The following is a 15,574-nucleotide window of genomic DNA, read 5'->3' as shown; positions in this document are numbered from 1 at the left end:
CAAGTACAAAAATAAGTAATAACCCCCAGTAGAGACTGGTACGATTCAATTCAACATTTTGTTCATTTGGGTTTGATTGTGTCATAGCTCTATAATTCAAATTAAGTTTATCGTTGGATGAATTGCATTGCTGATATTGATCCCAAAAAAGAAACAGTGGGTACCGCTAGTCCGTGAACAGCTAGCCATCGTACTGTAAAAATTGGATAGGTCCTATCTATAGTCATTGGAGCCTCCTAAAAAGATCTACTAAATTCATCAAGTTGTTCCAAAGGATCAAAACGGCCAGTTATTAATGGAATTCCTTGTCGGTTCTCTGTAAAATACTCGTTTGGGCGGGGACTTCCAAATACATCGTAAGCTAGACCTGTACTGACAAATAACCAACCTGCAATGAATAGGGAGGGTATAGTAATGCTATGAATAATCCAGTATCGGATACTGGTAATAATATCAGCAAAAGAACGTTCTCCTGTGCTTCCAGACATCTTGAACTCCACATATTCTTGTACAGTCAAAAGGGGGGGATCGAGTCCATAAAAGACGAGATCAGTAAGGCGAAATTTACTGAAATAGAATCCTTGTTAGATCGTCCATTTTGTACCAACGGTGTCTTTTGAGTATACCGAATCAGTATAGCTATCCTTCTTCTAACAGAGCAATGAAATTTCACAATCAGTGTAAAATTTTAGTACTAGATTTTTTTCTTCTTTTTTCATTGATTGTCTCTATGTAGTCAAAAATCCGATAGAAAATTTTGCAAAGTTTGGGTATATAAAAATTTTTTTTATATTAAATTTTTAGAGTAATAGTATAAAAGGAAGGTTCTTAACATTTCAAATTATTAGTTTTGGATTAGAAACTAAAGATCCATTAAAATCGGAATATGAGAAAAGGGTTTCTAATAATTAATAAAGTAGATAATTCATAAAGTAGATTTTCTATTTTAATAATTCAATTATTGCCAAATCAATAAATATATTTTTTGTGGTTGTTGAAGATCTTTTTTTCTATTTTCTTCTACATTAATTCAAAGTGAAATAAAATGAAATAACAGAGTTATTATTCTTTGTTTGAATATTCATAATTTTTCTTTTCTTTTTCCAATATAAACAGAATTCTATTGGATATCTATAGAATAATACTAAATATTTTCATTAGATCAGTTTACTTAATTCCTGAGTTGATTAAGAAGTATGTTGATTTGAAATCACAGGATGGGTAGATGTAACAGATGAGGAATTTATTTCTAAATTATGTTACTCTATTTCTTTTTTTTTTTTTCGTCTCTAATAATTGAATTTATTGAGGAATTGCCAATTTTGAATTGTATCTTTCAAGTAGGATTTTTTATCTTCTTTTTTCTCTCAAAAATGGAAATTTAGGGAAGTGCTTTATAAACATATGTATAAAAAGAACGAACATATTTCATTTAGTTTCTATATGCCCACTATCACTAGTTATTTCGGTTTTTTACTATCGGTTTTAATTATAACCTCGTCTCTATTTATTGGTCTTAGTAAAATACGACTTATTTGATTTGTAATTTTGAGAGGAATAGTAAATTTTGGTATAAGACATTCTAGAATTCCTTACTATGTCAATTTACAATTCTCGATCGTTGAGATTTATGATCAATACAGATTTATGTTTAAGGCTAGATATTATATTACCTTTCTTTTTACTTTTCGAACAAATAAAAATGATTGAAGTTTTTCTATTTGGAATCGTGTTAGGTTTAATTCCTATTACTTTGGCTGGATTATTTGTAACTGCATATTTACAATACCGACGAGGTGATCAGTTGGATCTTTGATTCATTAATGTCTCTTTTTTTGTGATTCCCTATTTATTTAGTTTAATCCTAATCGACAAGGATAAAATTCAGACTTTCTTTTGAATGTTCAATTATTTCAGTGTAATTATCAGGCGAATAATACTAGAATCACGCTCTGTAGGATTTGAACCTACGACATCGGGTTTTGGAGACCCGCGTTCTGCCGAACTGAACTAAGAGCGTTTTGTTTTCATAAAATTATATGATCCAAATCCATTTTGCATATAGATATTCAGTATGTATGTTCAATTGGAATTCGTCTTCACAGGTTCCCGGTTTATTGCTCATCTCATAGAATATGGAATATTATAGAATACGGAATATCATAGAATAAGTAATTGTTAGGGATAGGGATGACAGGATTTGAACCCGTGACATTTTGTACCCAAAACAAACGCGCTACCAAGCTGCGCTACATCCCTTTTCCATTTGTTTATAGTGTTATTGTAAAGAATCTTTGTCTTGTTTTCCACATTTTTCTCTGTTGATATATATCAACAGAGAAAAAATACTTAAATAATAAAAAGAAAGGAGGATTTGAAATGCGAGATCTAAAAACATATCTTTCCGTGGCACCAGTAGTAAGTACTTTATGGTTCGGGGCTTTGGCGGGTCTATTGATAGAGATCAATCGTTTTTTTCCAGATGCATTGATATTCCCCTTTTTTTAATTTTAGTTATTGACACGGGAAGGGGTGAAGAAGATGAAAGGTCCAATTATATATTAAATATGTGTAATTAACCTACTCTTCTTTTTTTTTTTTTTAGGAAAGATAAAGACGAAAGATTAAATTGGCCTCATTGAAATTCGGAGTGACACTCGGGATCGGGATCTGGTCCAGGCTTCAATGGAATTGAATTATTAATTCAATTCCTATGAAAAAGAAAGTGAAAGCAGAAATCCATAGGTTGGGGCAACAATATCATAAAAAATACTTTAAAAAAACGAAAATACTGGCAATTTGAAACGAAATATAGTTACAGATCCTTGTATTCTTTTTGTACTAGATTCAATTAAATTGGAACGAAATCTTTCATAATTTTTCGAATTCTTCTTTTTTATCTTATCTTAGTTGTTTTCATCTTTTTCTTAGATTCTTAGATTCGAATCCGAAAAGAGTTATAAGTGAATTAAAAACCCAAAGGAGGGTCATGTCCAAGGGTAAAGATATCCGAGTAAGTGTTCTTTTGGAAGGTACTGGTTGTGATAAAAAGAGTCTAAATAAGGAATAAAGCGGTATTTCTAGATAGATTACTAACAAGAATCGACACAATACGCCTAGTCGATTGGAATTGAGAAAATGATGTCCCCGTCGTTATATAACAACATATGCTAAAGAAGAAAAAAAATACAAATCCTTTATTATAATTATATTTATTTAAATCAATGTTATTTTTGGAATAGGAATAAATAAACTATGGAAAAACCTAAGCGACTCTTTATTAAATCCAAGCGATCTTTTCGTAGACGTTTGCCCCCGATTCAATCGGGGGACCGAATTGATTATAAAAACATGGGTTTAATTTGTCGATTTATTAGTGAACAAGGAAAAATATTATCTAGACGTGTAAATAGATTGACCTTAAAACAACAACGATTAATTACTGTTGCTATAAAACAAGCTCGTATTTTATCTTCGTTACCTTTTCTTAATAACGAAAAACAATTTGAAAAAAGCGAGTCGACTGCTAAAATTACTCCTTTAAGAAAAAAAAATAGAAATTAAAAATTCGAAATCCAATTTGAATTTAGATTCGAATTAAACATGGATTGATGTTTTGTTCAAAATTAGGATAATTCCATTTGATTTTTTTGTTGGAATAAAAAAGATAATAGGTAACGAAGAATAATTTTTTAAGCATGGTTGTTTATTTTGATAGCTTTATCGTATGATAAAGCTATCAAAATAAACAAATTTCTAGTCTATACCTTCCTGCAGTAAATAAGGGGTTTTAAGTTTTTATGATATTATCGGCAATCATAAAAAGACAATTCTCTTTTAATATAGCAATTTGTGCAACTATTTTACGATTAAGAAGCAATTGCTTGGTGTATAGACTATTCATTAAATTATTATAAATATAAGATACTTTTTGATTCTCGCGAATTACTGCATTTATTCGACTAATCCATAAACCACGAAAATCTCTTTTTTTCCTATCTCTATCCCGATGAGCCGAAACTAAAGCTTTCAATTTCTGTTGAGTAATAGTTCGGGTAAGTCTTGAATGAGCTCCGCGAAAACTTGATACGAATAAACGAATTTTTGTCCTCCGTTTGTGAGCTATATATCCTCGTTTAATTCTGGTCATTTAATAAATGATATTTTCAGGAATAACTTTTTCATTTTTCAGTTATTCTTTTTTTCTTCCTAGTCTATTAATAACAAAAATGGATTCTTCCGATGTATAAAAAAAAATTCCAACGGCTCTTGCTACTATAACCGCCCCAACCACGATTTTTTATATTAAACATTTAACCTCAAAATCAGAAATTGTATAGATACTAGATATCAAATAAAATAAAAATAGTAAATGAAATAGGACACATATTTTTATAATGAATTGGTGGGTTCCTTCGTTTCTATGATTTTTTTTAGAAATGACCAGGTCCTCTCTATACACCGGAGCCTTTTTATTTTCATTTTTGATTCATTTAATGAATGTTATTGTTAACTTGTACAGTTCACACTCTGTGGCTCTACCCATGCAATATTGAGTAAGTAGGTTTTTTCACAACCAAATCTAATTCTATAGTAACGGTATTTAATTATGAAAATTTGCTGGGTAGCTGACCCTCTTATTCCATTCTTACAAAATCCATCAAAATACATTCATTAAGGACATACTTTATTTTTAATTGAAATAGTATTTTCTCCGCTTAACGGGTAACTTTTTTTTGTTACCGATGGGAAAGTCCTTCTCATATGAAATTGCAAATGTGTATTATTGGTTTTGCACCAATCGAAACCATAAATTTTATACAAGATAGAAGAATGTAAAGAATTATATAATTATATAGAAAAGAATTATATATTAAGTTAAGATAGTGTGAATGTAGTTTTTGCATTCACACTATCTTAACTGATTACCAATACTGAAAAATTTTAATTTGTTTTTTCTTAGTATTTAAGCTGAACGAGTCGCACATACACCCTGGTACACGTTCCTCGACGTTGAGGGCATCCCCGAAGAGCTGGGGATTTTGTGACGTTTCGGATTGGCTGTCTTGTGTTTCTAATAAGTTGTTTCATAGTTGGCATGGTAAGTCGTACTATATATATCTATATTTTTGTATAATGAGCAGGTTTAGATCTATCCTAACCGTGAATTACTTATATTCTATATTCCTTATTTATAGCCTATATTAATTATATATACTATATTAATAGATTAACTCTTAGAGATTTTATTTTAAAATGTAAAGTAAGATAGAGTAAAAAATTAAATTTCCAATCTTGTATTTAATTAGAATAACCTTTGCCACCAATTTTTTATTCAACTGCTACAAGATCTACAATTCCATGAGCTTGGGCTTCTGCTGCTGACATAAAAACATCCCTTTCCATGTCTTCCGATATAACCCATAAAGGTTTGCCCGTTCTTTGTACATAAACCCTTGTGATAGTTTCACGCATTTTCAGTAGCTCTTCCGCTTCCAGGACAAATTCTCCCGCTTGTGCCTCATAAAAAGAACTAGCAGGTTGGTGGATCATTACCCTGATTATATCACTTAAGTAGTATTTCCCTTATCTTGATAAATCTTTTTAGAATTCTTTTTACTATATTGGTAGATTGCTAAAGATTGTCTTTATTCCCAAAATAAAGGTAACAGAAAAGGGACAAAGACAAATAAGATAAAGGGCAAAAAGTATATTCAATAACCGTACAAGCATTTTCTGCGTATTGATGCATACGGCTTTTGTACTTATGCAATTCATTTTTTCCTCTATGGATAGAGTAGAGTATTTTCTTCGATGAATTTTGTTTCTACATTTACAAATTTCTTTTTTTCTATCAAAGAAAAAAGAAGTACAAAATCTACTAGGTCTTTTGGATCCGGATCCTTAAATAATAAACAATAGAATAACCAACTTTCTTTTTGAATCTATTTTTAAATACTACGATGGTTCCGTTGTTTTTTATATCATTTTGGTATTCAACAATCCAAAAGTTTCTTTTTTTTTTCATATATTAAGTTTTCTTCTGATTCAAATAAAAATTGTTACAAGCTTTCTGGTATGAAAAAAAACAAAAAAGTATGCGACACTACTAAAATGAAACTAGGTTTCTTATAGATCAGATAAAATGGAAAATACCCTCTTTTTCATACTACTCTTTCTATATATAATTAAATGATTCAAAAAAATTGCATATGGAATTCAAAATACCATGCTATTATTACTTTGGTTTTTATGGCGAAGGTATAGTATATATAGATAGATATCTATTCTATATATTCTCAAAGAAAAGAATCATTGGCGCCAAGCGTGAGGAAATGCAAGACGTTTGGTAATTGTGCCTCCTGCCAAAAGAAAGGATCCCATTGAAGCAGCTAATCCCAGACATACTGTCTGTACATCTGGTTGTACAAATTGCATAGTATCATAAATAGCTATTCCAGGTATTACCCACCCCCCCGGAGAGTTTATAAACAGAGACAATTCTTTATTCTCTTTCTCTATGCTCAGATATATCATAATACTAATAAGTTGATTCGATATTTCACTATCAACATCTTGACCTAAAAAAAGTAATCTTTCTCGATAAAGTCGATTGATTAGGATTCCATTTTTTCCTTAAAAGCCGTACATGCACCTTTTGATGCATACAGTTCATCAAAAATTATATAAGCAAAAAAGGAATCAATGTGTCGATTTTAATCTTTCTCTTTTTCTAATGGATTTCTTCGAACTAAAAAAAAAGAAGAATATACTTAATTTAGTGAACTATCTTCTCATTGATGTATTGCTTTCATCGAGATCGAAGCCGAATCACAATGTAATTTTCTTGTTTCTGAATGGACTTTTTCAATTCTTTTAGGTTTCTTTTCTACTCTGAGTAAAGATCTGCCCGATTTGGATTTGCACATATAGAACAAATAGTCCAAAACTATGTATTTTTGTTAGAACTTCTTCCTTTTCTGAATTTATTAATGTTTTTTGTAAAATACAATATATAGATATGATAGAAGTAGTGATCGTAGAAATATTACCAATTGGTTTTTTCTACACAGAGCCTGGGTACTTGATTTTATTGGTCCAATTAAGCCAACCATAAATTATTCATAATTTCGAGTAATAATCTGGAAATTTTATCTAAAAATGAAAAAATCGATAGAATAGTACTTCATTACACTTCACGCTCCCCATTTTTTTATCTTTATGATTTCATCATTCTCTTTTGGGGGTGAAAGCGGGGATATCTCGATCGGGGGAGAAAACGGGTAAATCCCATATAACCTACTATATCTGACAAGTCGCACTATATATCAACCCAAGATGCATCTTTATCCCCGGGGGTTCGAAAGGGTACTCTTGGAACACCAATGGGCATAAAATGGACAAATAATAAAGTCATATATCTCACTTTAGTGTGGAAACGTAAGAATTAGCTTATCGTGTTAAAAAAGATTTACTTGATTTTATATTAATATTGCTTTTTTTTATAAAAAAGAAGACTAAATAAAGTCGAGTTGTTATAAATGGGTCATTGGGGTGATAAGCGAATATGTCTGCATTTACTTATTTAAATAGTCATAGAGAAAGTTGTCAACCCCTTTCGTCTCCCCACCATTGCGTATTGTTACTTATCCGGTATAGAATAAATCTGTTTCTTTGATTTCGACAAATATGATTGTTCCATTTTCCAAGAGAATCTACTGAAAGGCTATATTCATTTTTTTCCAGTGCAATAAAGTTACATAGTGTCTATTTTTTGTTGAAGGGGTATTTTTTCATGGGTTTACCTTGGTATCGTGTTCATACTGTTGTTTTAAATGATCCGGGCCGTTTGCTTTCTGTTCATATAATGCACACAGCTCTAGTTGCTGGTTGGGCCGGTTCGATGGCTCTATATGAATTAGCAGTTTTTGATCCCTCTGATCCTGTTCTTGATCCAATGTGGAGACAGGGTATGTTCGTTATACCTTTCATGACTCGTTTAGGAATAACTAATTCGTGGGGCGGTTGGAATATCACAGGAGGGGCTATAACGAATCCGGGTATTTGGAGTTACGAAGGTGTGGCCGGAGCACATATAGTGTTTTCAGGCTTGTGCTTTTTAGCGGCTATTTGGCATTGGGTTTATTGGGATCTAGAAATCTTTTGTGATGAACGTACTGGAAAACCTTCTTTGGATTTGCCAAAAATTTTTGGAATTCATTTATTTCTTGCAGGGGTGGCTTGTTTTGGTTTTGGCGCATTTCATGTAACAGGATTGTATGGTCCCGGAATATGGGTGTCTGATCCTTATGGACTAACTGGAAGGATACAATCCGTAAATCCCGCGTGGGGTGTGGAAGGTTTTGATCCTTTTGTTCCGGGGGGGATAGCTTCTCATCATATTGCGGCAGGAACGTTGGGCATATTAGCGGGTCTTTTCCATCTTAGTGTGCGTCCACCCCAACGTCTGTATAAAGGATTACGTATGGGAAATATTGAAACTGTCCTTTCTAGCAGTATTGCTGCTGTCTTTTTTGCAGCTTTTGTCGTTGCTGGAACTATGTGGTATGGTTCAGCAACAACCCCCATTGAATTATTTGGTCCTACTCGGTATCAATGGGATCAGGGATACTTCCAGCAAGAAATATATCGAAGAGTTGGTGCTGGGCTAGCCGAAAATCAAAATTTATCAGAAGCTTGGTCTAAAATTCCTGAAAAATTAGCTTTTTATGATTACATCGGAAATAATCCAGCAAAAGGGGGGTTATTTAGAGCTGGTTCAATGGACAATGGAGATGGAATAGCCGTCGGTTGGTTAGGACATCCCATTTTTCGAGATAAAGAAGGACATGAGCTTTTTGTACGTCGTATGCCTACTTTTTTTGAAACATTTCCAGTTGTTTTAGTAGATGGGGACGGAATTGTTAGAGCCGATGTTCCTTTTCGAAGAGCAGAATCGAAATATAGTGTCGAACAAGTAGGTGTAACTGTTGAGTTCTATGGTGGTGAGCTTAATGGAGTAAGTTATAGTGATCCCGCTACTGTGAAAAAATATGCTAGACGTGCTCAATTGGGGGAAATTTTTGAATTAGATCGTGCTACTTTGAAATCAGATGGTGTTTTTCGTAGCAGTCCAAGGGGTTGGTTTACTTTTGGGCATGCTTCATTTGCTCTGCTATTCTTTTTCGGGCACATTTGGCATGGTTCTAGAACTTTGTTCAGAGATGTTTTTGCTGGTATCGACCCAGATTTAGATGCTCAAGTAGAATTTGGAGCATTCCAAAAACTTGGAGATCCAACTACAAGAAGACAGGTAGTATAACATTCTTTTGTTCTTTTCTACTTTTTTATAATTTTGAATTTCATATAAAGAACTAGATAAATCTTGATTGGAATCATTGCATTTATTCTTTTTTTTCTTTTCGAAAAGAGCCCCACCCCAAGAAACAGGTATGAAAGCTATAATTGTAAACCACGATTAAATTTATGGAAGCTTTGGTTTATACATTCCTCTTAGTCTCAACTTTAGGAATTATTTTTTTCGCGATTTTTTTTAGAGAACCTCCTAAAGTTCCGACGAAAAAGGTCAAATAATTTTTTATTATCTTAATTGAAGTAATGAGCCCCCAATAGGGAGGGCGCATTACTTCAACTAGTCCCCATGTTCTTCAAATGGATCTCTTAGTTGTTGGGAGGGTTGCCCAAAGGCAGTATATAAGGCATACCCAGTAAAACTTACAAGTAAACCAGATATAGAGATGGCAATTAGAGTTGCTGTTTCCATTATTTTAATTCTAAAGTTTCCAGATCACAATAGATCTATAGGATAAGATCCTTATATTTACAGCGGAATGGTATACAAAGTCAACAGATCTAAATGAATAAAAAAGAGTATTTATGGCTACGCAAACCGTTGAGGATAATTCTAGATCTGGTCCAAGACGAACTGTTGTAGGGAATTTATTGAAACCTTTAAATTCAGAATATGGTAAAGTAGCCCCGGGGTGGGGAACTACTCCTTTGATGGGTGTTGCAATGGCTCTATTTGCGATATTTCTATCTATTATTTTGGAGATTTATAATTCGTCCATTTTATTGGACGGAATTTCTATCAATTAGATTCACAAGAATCGAGTAATTAGTTTATAGAAAGTGAAGCCTTTAGGTTTCTTATTGTTTCTTAGTCTATTCCATGTTGATGTGGTAGTTTGATCGTAGAATTTCTTTGTTTCTGTATTTCCGGAATATGAGTGTGTGACTTGTTTTAATTGGTCCTATTGAAAGTACAGAACATAAAATGGGTCTGTCATCTTGATATAGATGGTTTTATTCCGTCAGATATTTAATCTAGTATCTGGAGCACGGAATATAGAAAATAGATTCTAAAAATCTTAATACTATGATTCATACTAAATATTTAGACCTCGCAACTGGATTTAAAAACCTTTTCAAAGAGTTCTAAAAATATATTGAAAAATTTTGATTCTTTCAAGCTTCTCCAGTTTGTCTTTATTTTGAGCAAAGGACAAACCTTTCCTTGAATTTTTTCATTATATTTTATCTATTCATTGAAGAAGTGATGATCCAGCAATTCTTACTCAGGGAATTTTTGGACTTCGATTAAAAATTGTTTTGAATCATCGTGGTTCTAGTATGAATCTGAGGTTTTTTTTATTCATTCATATGGTCCTAACAAGAGAATCCTTATCAATAATAAAAATTCAAGAATAAAGAAGACAGCAGTAAATTCACATTATACAAATAAAAAGAAGTAAAGAATATTCAAGAGGCCTTAAAAGATCACGATAAAGACGGGTGCGCCGACTTGATATTTTGGCATTATAACAAAAAAGAATAGCTTTCGGATTTTTATTTCTTTTTTATCGTAAGAGAAAATTAGAATCATAGGATTAAATAAAGCAGTTTCAAACTTTCTATTACGGATATCTGTTTTTGTTACAATCAATATTTGGGTATTTTTGTTTGAGCCGTACGAGATGAAATTCGCATATACGGTTCTCTGGGGGGGTTCCTTTGGGTTACCTATCTCAATAAAGTTTATGATTGGTTCGAAGAACGTCTTGAAATTCAGGCGATTGCCGATGATATAACCAGTAAATATGTTCCGCCTCATGTGAACATATTTTATTGTTTAGGGGGAATTACACTTACTTGTTTTTTAGTCCAAGTAGCAACAGGATTTGCTATGACTTTTTATTATCGCCCAACCGTTACTGAAGCTTTTGCTTCTGTTCAATATATAATGACTGAAGCTAATTTTGGTTGGTTAATCCGATCAGTTCATCGATGGTCGGCAAGTATGATGGTCTTAATGATGATTCTACACGTATTTCGTGTGTATCTTACAGGTGGTTTTAAAAAACCTCGCGAATTAACTTGGGTTACGGGTGTAGTTTTGGCTGTATTAACTGCATCTTTTGGTGTAACTGGTTATTCCTTACCTTGGGATCAAATTGGTTATTGGGCAGTAAAAATAGTAACAGGCGTACCCGAAGCTATTCCTGTAATAGGATCGTCTTTGGTAGAATTATTACGCGGAAGTTCCAGTGTGGGCCAATCTACCTTAACTCGTTTTTATAGTTTGCATACTTTTGTATTACCTCTTCTTACTGCTGTATTTATGTTAATGCACTTTTCAATGATACGTAAGCAAGGCATTTCTGGTCCTTTATAGTGAATATGGGTCATAGATATTTGTAATCACTTCATTATCATTTTGTATTTTGGGGAGGATTTTTTTTCATTGCTACAATTATGGATTATAAAACAAAATAAAACATGTATTTAGATATTTTTCTTCAACTTAACAAAAATTGAATTTTTTTTACATACAAAAATAGTTGAAGGGAATTCTCCAAAAAAAATGGATTATGGGAGTGTGTGACTTGAACTATTTATTTGGCCGCGCAGATATATGACTTTATCTTATCTGCCACATTATAATTTACAATTAAATGTGTCTTTTTTCCAACCACCAAGCAAGGCTCTTACAGAGAGGGTAGGCTGGTTTTACTTGAAGAGAATCTTTTCTATGATCAGACTCGATTTTATTCTGCATCAACAGGCTCCATAAGATCCAGTAAAAGAAGTGATGTGATATAGTCTGAATTCTATATAGTATGACAACGCATTCATTTCCTATGCATTGATTTGATTTCTGATACTATTGGAGTGAACAAAGTAGATCTAAAGAACAACGCAAGTTAGGTTATATTAGTAACAAGTAAATTCTTTGTACATAAAAAGTATCAAGATTTTTTTTTGATAGGATAACAATTGCAAAGTTTGAGATCACCCAGAAAGCATTATCAACTTGAAAAGTCTACTCGGGTATTGAGCGTTTACTAAAATTTACTTAAAAAGAACTTAATTTTTTTTTCAATAAAAAATGGTAACTTTGGAAAAAGAGAATAGAATCAAGTTTCTTTTATTATTTAGAATCTTCATATATGTGTGGATAACACATACATTTTTTTCTAGTTTATTCTATAGATACAGTTGAAGAAAAATTTGATTAGTGCTCGAGCCGGATGATGAAAAATTATCATATCCGGTTCTTTTGGAGGATGGATCTATAAGAATTCACCTATCCCAATAACAAAAAAACCTGACTTGAATGATCCTGTATTAAGAGCTAAATTGGCTAAGGGAATGGGTCATAATTATTATGGAGAACCCGCATGGCCTAACGATCTTTTATATATTTTTCCAGTAGTAATTCTAGGTACTATTGCCTGTAACGTAGGCTTAGCGGTTCTAGAACCATCCATGATTGGGGAACCTGCGGATCCTTTTGCAACTCCTTTGGAAATACTACCTGAATGGTATTTTTTTCCCGTATTTCAAATACTTCGTACAGTGCCCAATAAGTTATTGGGCGTTCTTTTAATGGTTTCGGTACCTACGGGATTATTAACAGTACCCTTTTTGGAGAATGTTAATAAATTCCAAAATCCATTTCGCCGCCCAGTAGCAACTACCATCTTTTTGATTGGTACTGTAGTTGCCCTTTGGTTAGGTATTGGAGCAACATTACCTATTGAGAAATCCCTAACGTTAGGTCTTTTTTAAAATTATAAGATTGGTTTCATTTTGAATTCATTTTGAAATAAAATATCATGACATCTGTATTGTATATCTAGGGAGAATTCTTTCTGAACCTACTAATCCCTAGATACATCTATTCCTTTTTAGATATATTCTGACCATTAGGATTTGTTCTAAATATTTAAATTACATATTTTGACCTTTCATTTTGAGTTTAGAAAAAAAATCAATTTGAAAAAATCCTATGTCAATAGATTTCAATTTTATGCAAAATACTTTTGTATTTTTAAAATGTCCAATATAGATTTTCCATCTTCTACGCGAAAATGTTCAAATTTCAGAAGGTCTTCTTGACTGTTATTCAAAAGTTCTAATAATGTATGAATATTGGATCTTTTGAGACAATTATAGATCCTGGGAGGTAATTCTAATTGGTCAATAAAAATAGATTTCAATGCTATTTCTTTTTTATTTTTCCTTAGTTTATCTTTAACCAATATATCATGAAAAGTAAAAAGGGGCAAAGTCACTTTGTCTTGATTTTTTTCTAAATGAAAGTTATCTTCTTCTGCGTGTAAAAAGGGAAGAAATAAATCAATCAAATTTTGGGAGGCTTCATAAAGGGCTTCCTTAGGAGTTAAACTTCCGTTTGTCCATATCTCCAGAAAAAGTATTTCTTGTTTTTCATTCCCATTGACATAAGAATGAATACTATAATTTACATTTCGAACAGGCATGAATCTAGCATCTATATCATAACTTCCGTCTTGAAAGTTTTTTAATGTTTTTATACGATACCCACGATTTCTCTCAATTTTTAATTCAATACACAAATTAACAGGTTCTGTTACGTTGGCTATATGTTGTCTATTATCAACGATTTCCACCGAGGGTGGTAAAATGATGTCTTGAGCGGTTATATATCCAGGACCTTTGAAAGAAATCCATGCGTCCTGTGTTCCATACATATTACTTTTCAATACAATTTTTTTCAAATTCATGAAAATTTCATGTACTGATTCTTCAATACCTATTATGGTAGAATATTCATGTGGTATTTTCTCTGATTTTACACGTGTGATACATGTTCCCTCTATTTCTCCGAGTAAAATTCTTCGGATTGCAATGCCTATTGTATCGGCTTGACCTTTCATAAGTGGGGACAGAATAAAGCGTCCATAATAAAGACGCTTACTGTCTATTCGTGATTCAACACATTTCCATTGTAGTGTCCGAGTAGAGACTCTTAATTTCTCTTGAACCATAGTAATTATTTTGATAAAACTCTTGACTTGTTTTTTTCTCTTGAACTATTTTTAATGTTTATTTTTAGTTTTATACACGTCTTTTTTTAGGAGACCTACATCCATTATGTGGCATAGGAGTTACATCTCGTATAAAATTTAATAGTATACCACTTCTACGAATAGCTCTTAATGCTGCATCTCTTCCGAGGCCAGGCCCTTTTATCATGATTTCTGCTCGTTGCATGCCTTGATCCGATACTGTTCGAATAGCATTTCCTGCTGCAGTTTGAGCGGCAAAAGGTGTTCCCCTTCGTGTACCCTTGAATCCACAAGTACCCGCGGAGGACCAAGAAATCACCCGACCTCGTACATCTGTAATAGTCACAATAGTATTGTTGAAACTAGCTTGAACATGAATAATTCCCTTTGGTATTTTACGAGTATAATTACGCGAACCAATACGTACATTTTTACGTGAACCTTTTTTAGGTATAGATTTTGCCATATTCGATTATTTCAATACAATATTTCATTAAAAAAAAAAAAATAAGATAGATCTAGGGTATGGAGATATCCATTTCATGTCAAAAACGGATCCTTTTCCAATTCTTTTCGAATTTGATATTCGATTTTTTCTATATTCTTTTTATTTGCTTTTGATTAATATCAAATACAATTTTTGAAATCAAAGTTAAAAGTTGAAATATCAATAATATTTAAAAAATGGATTTTTCATTTTCATAGAATAATATATATTCTAGATAATTTTATAATTTTCTCTCTTTTTTTATCTAGTCTATTTTTTTAGAAAGCTTCTGTTTGTTCAAATATTATCCTTGTCTTTGTTTATGTTTTGGATTGAAACAAATTACTATAATTCGTCCTCGTCTTCGAATCAATCGACATTTTTCACAAATTTTACGAACCGAGGCGTTTATTTTCATATTTTACATTCCTTAATTAGTTAATCCAAAATTGTGGAAGAAAATAAAGGTTCCTTACATTTTGAACGTCTATTTGAACGTCTATTAGTGGCTTTCTCAATAAAATAGAAAATAAAGTTGAGATTAAAAAACATCCTAATTCAATTGAGTGACTTCTCTTTTTTATTTTCTTATCGTATGTCCAGAAAAAGTATTGGAAACATATTCTAGAATAGAAATAAAAATCCAATTTGCATTAATTGTATATAAACCTTAAACCCCGGGCAAATAATTTATGGATAAGTTATTCATTTAGTAATTAAATCTTCGTGAATT

At 32.1% G+C, this 15,574-nt stretch overlaps 2 non-coding genes across 2 annotated transcripts; both read right to left on the bottom strand.

The window, feature by feature from the left end:
- Positions 1–1,946: 1,946 nt before the first annotated feature.
- TRNAW-CCA (transfer RNA tryptophan (anticodon CCA)) lies at positions 1,947–2,020 on the bottom strand. The gene has a single exon. It is a non-coding gene; the product is annotated as a tRNA-Trp (tRNA).
- A 165-nt stretch (positions 2,021–2,185) lies between these two features.
- Positions 2,186–2,259, bottom strand: TRNAP-UGG (transfer RNA proline (anticodon UGG)). Its single transcript has one exon. It is a non-coding gene; the product is annotated as a tRNA-Pro (tRNA).
- Between the last annotated feature and the right edge of the window lie 13,315 nt (positions 2,260–15,574).

Source organism: Vigna unguiculata, unplaced genomic scaffold, assembly GCF_037176805.1.
Source record: "Vigna unguiculata cultivar grain cowpea cultivar isolate G323 ecotype 2 unplaced genomic scaffold, ASM3717680v1 ptg000325l, whole genome shotgun sequence".
NCBI classification, from domain to species: Eukaryota; Viridiplantae; Streptophyta; class Magnoliopsida; order Fabales; family Fabaceae; genus Vigna; species Vigna unguiculata.
Note: the sequence above shows the minus strand (reverse complement) of the source record. Positions and strands in the feature narration are given on the sequence as shown.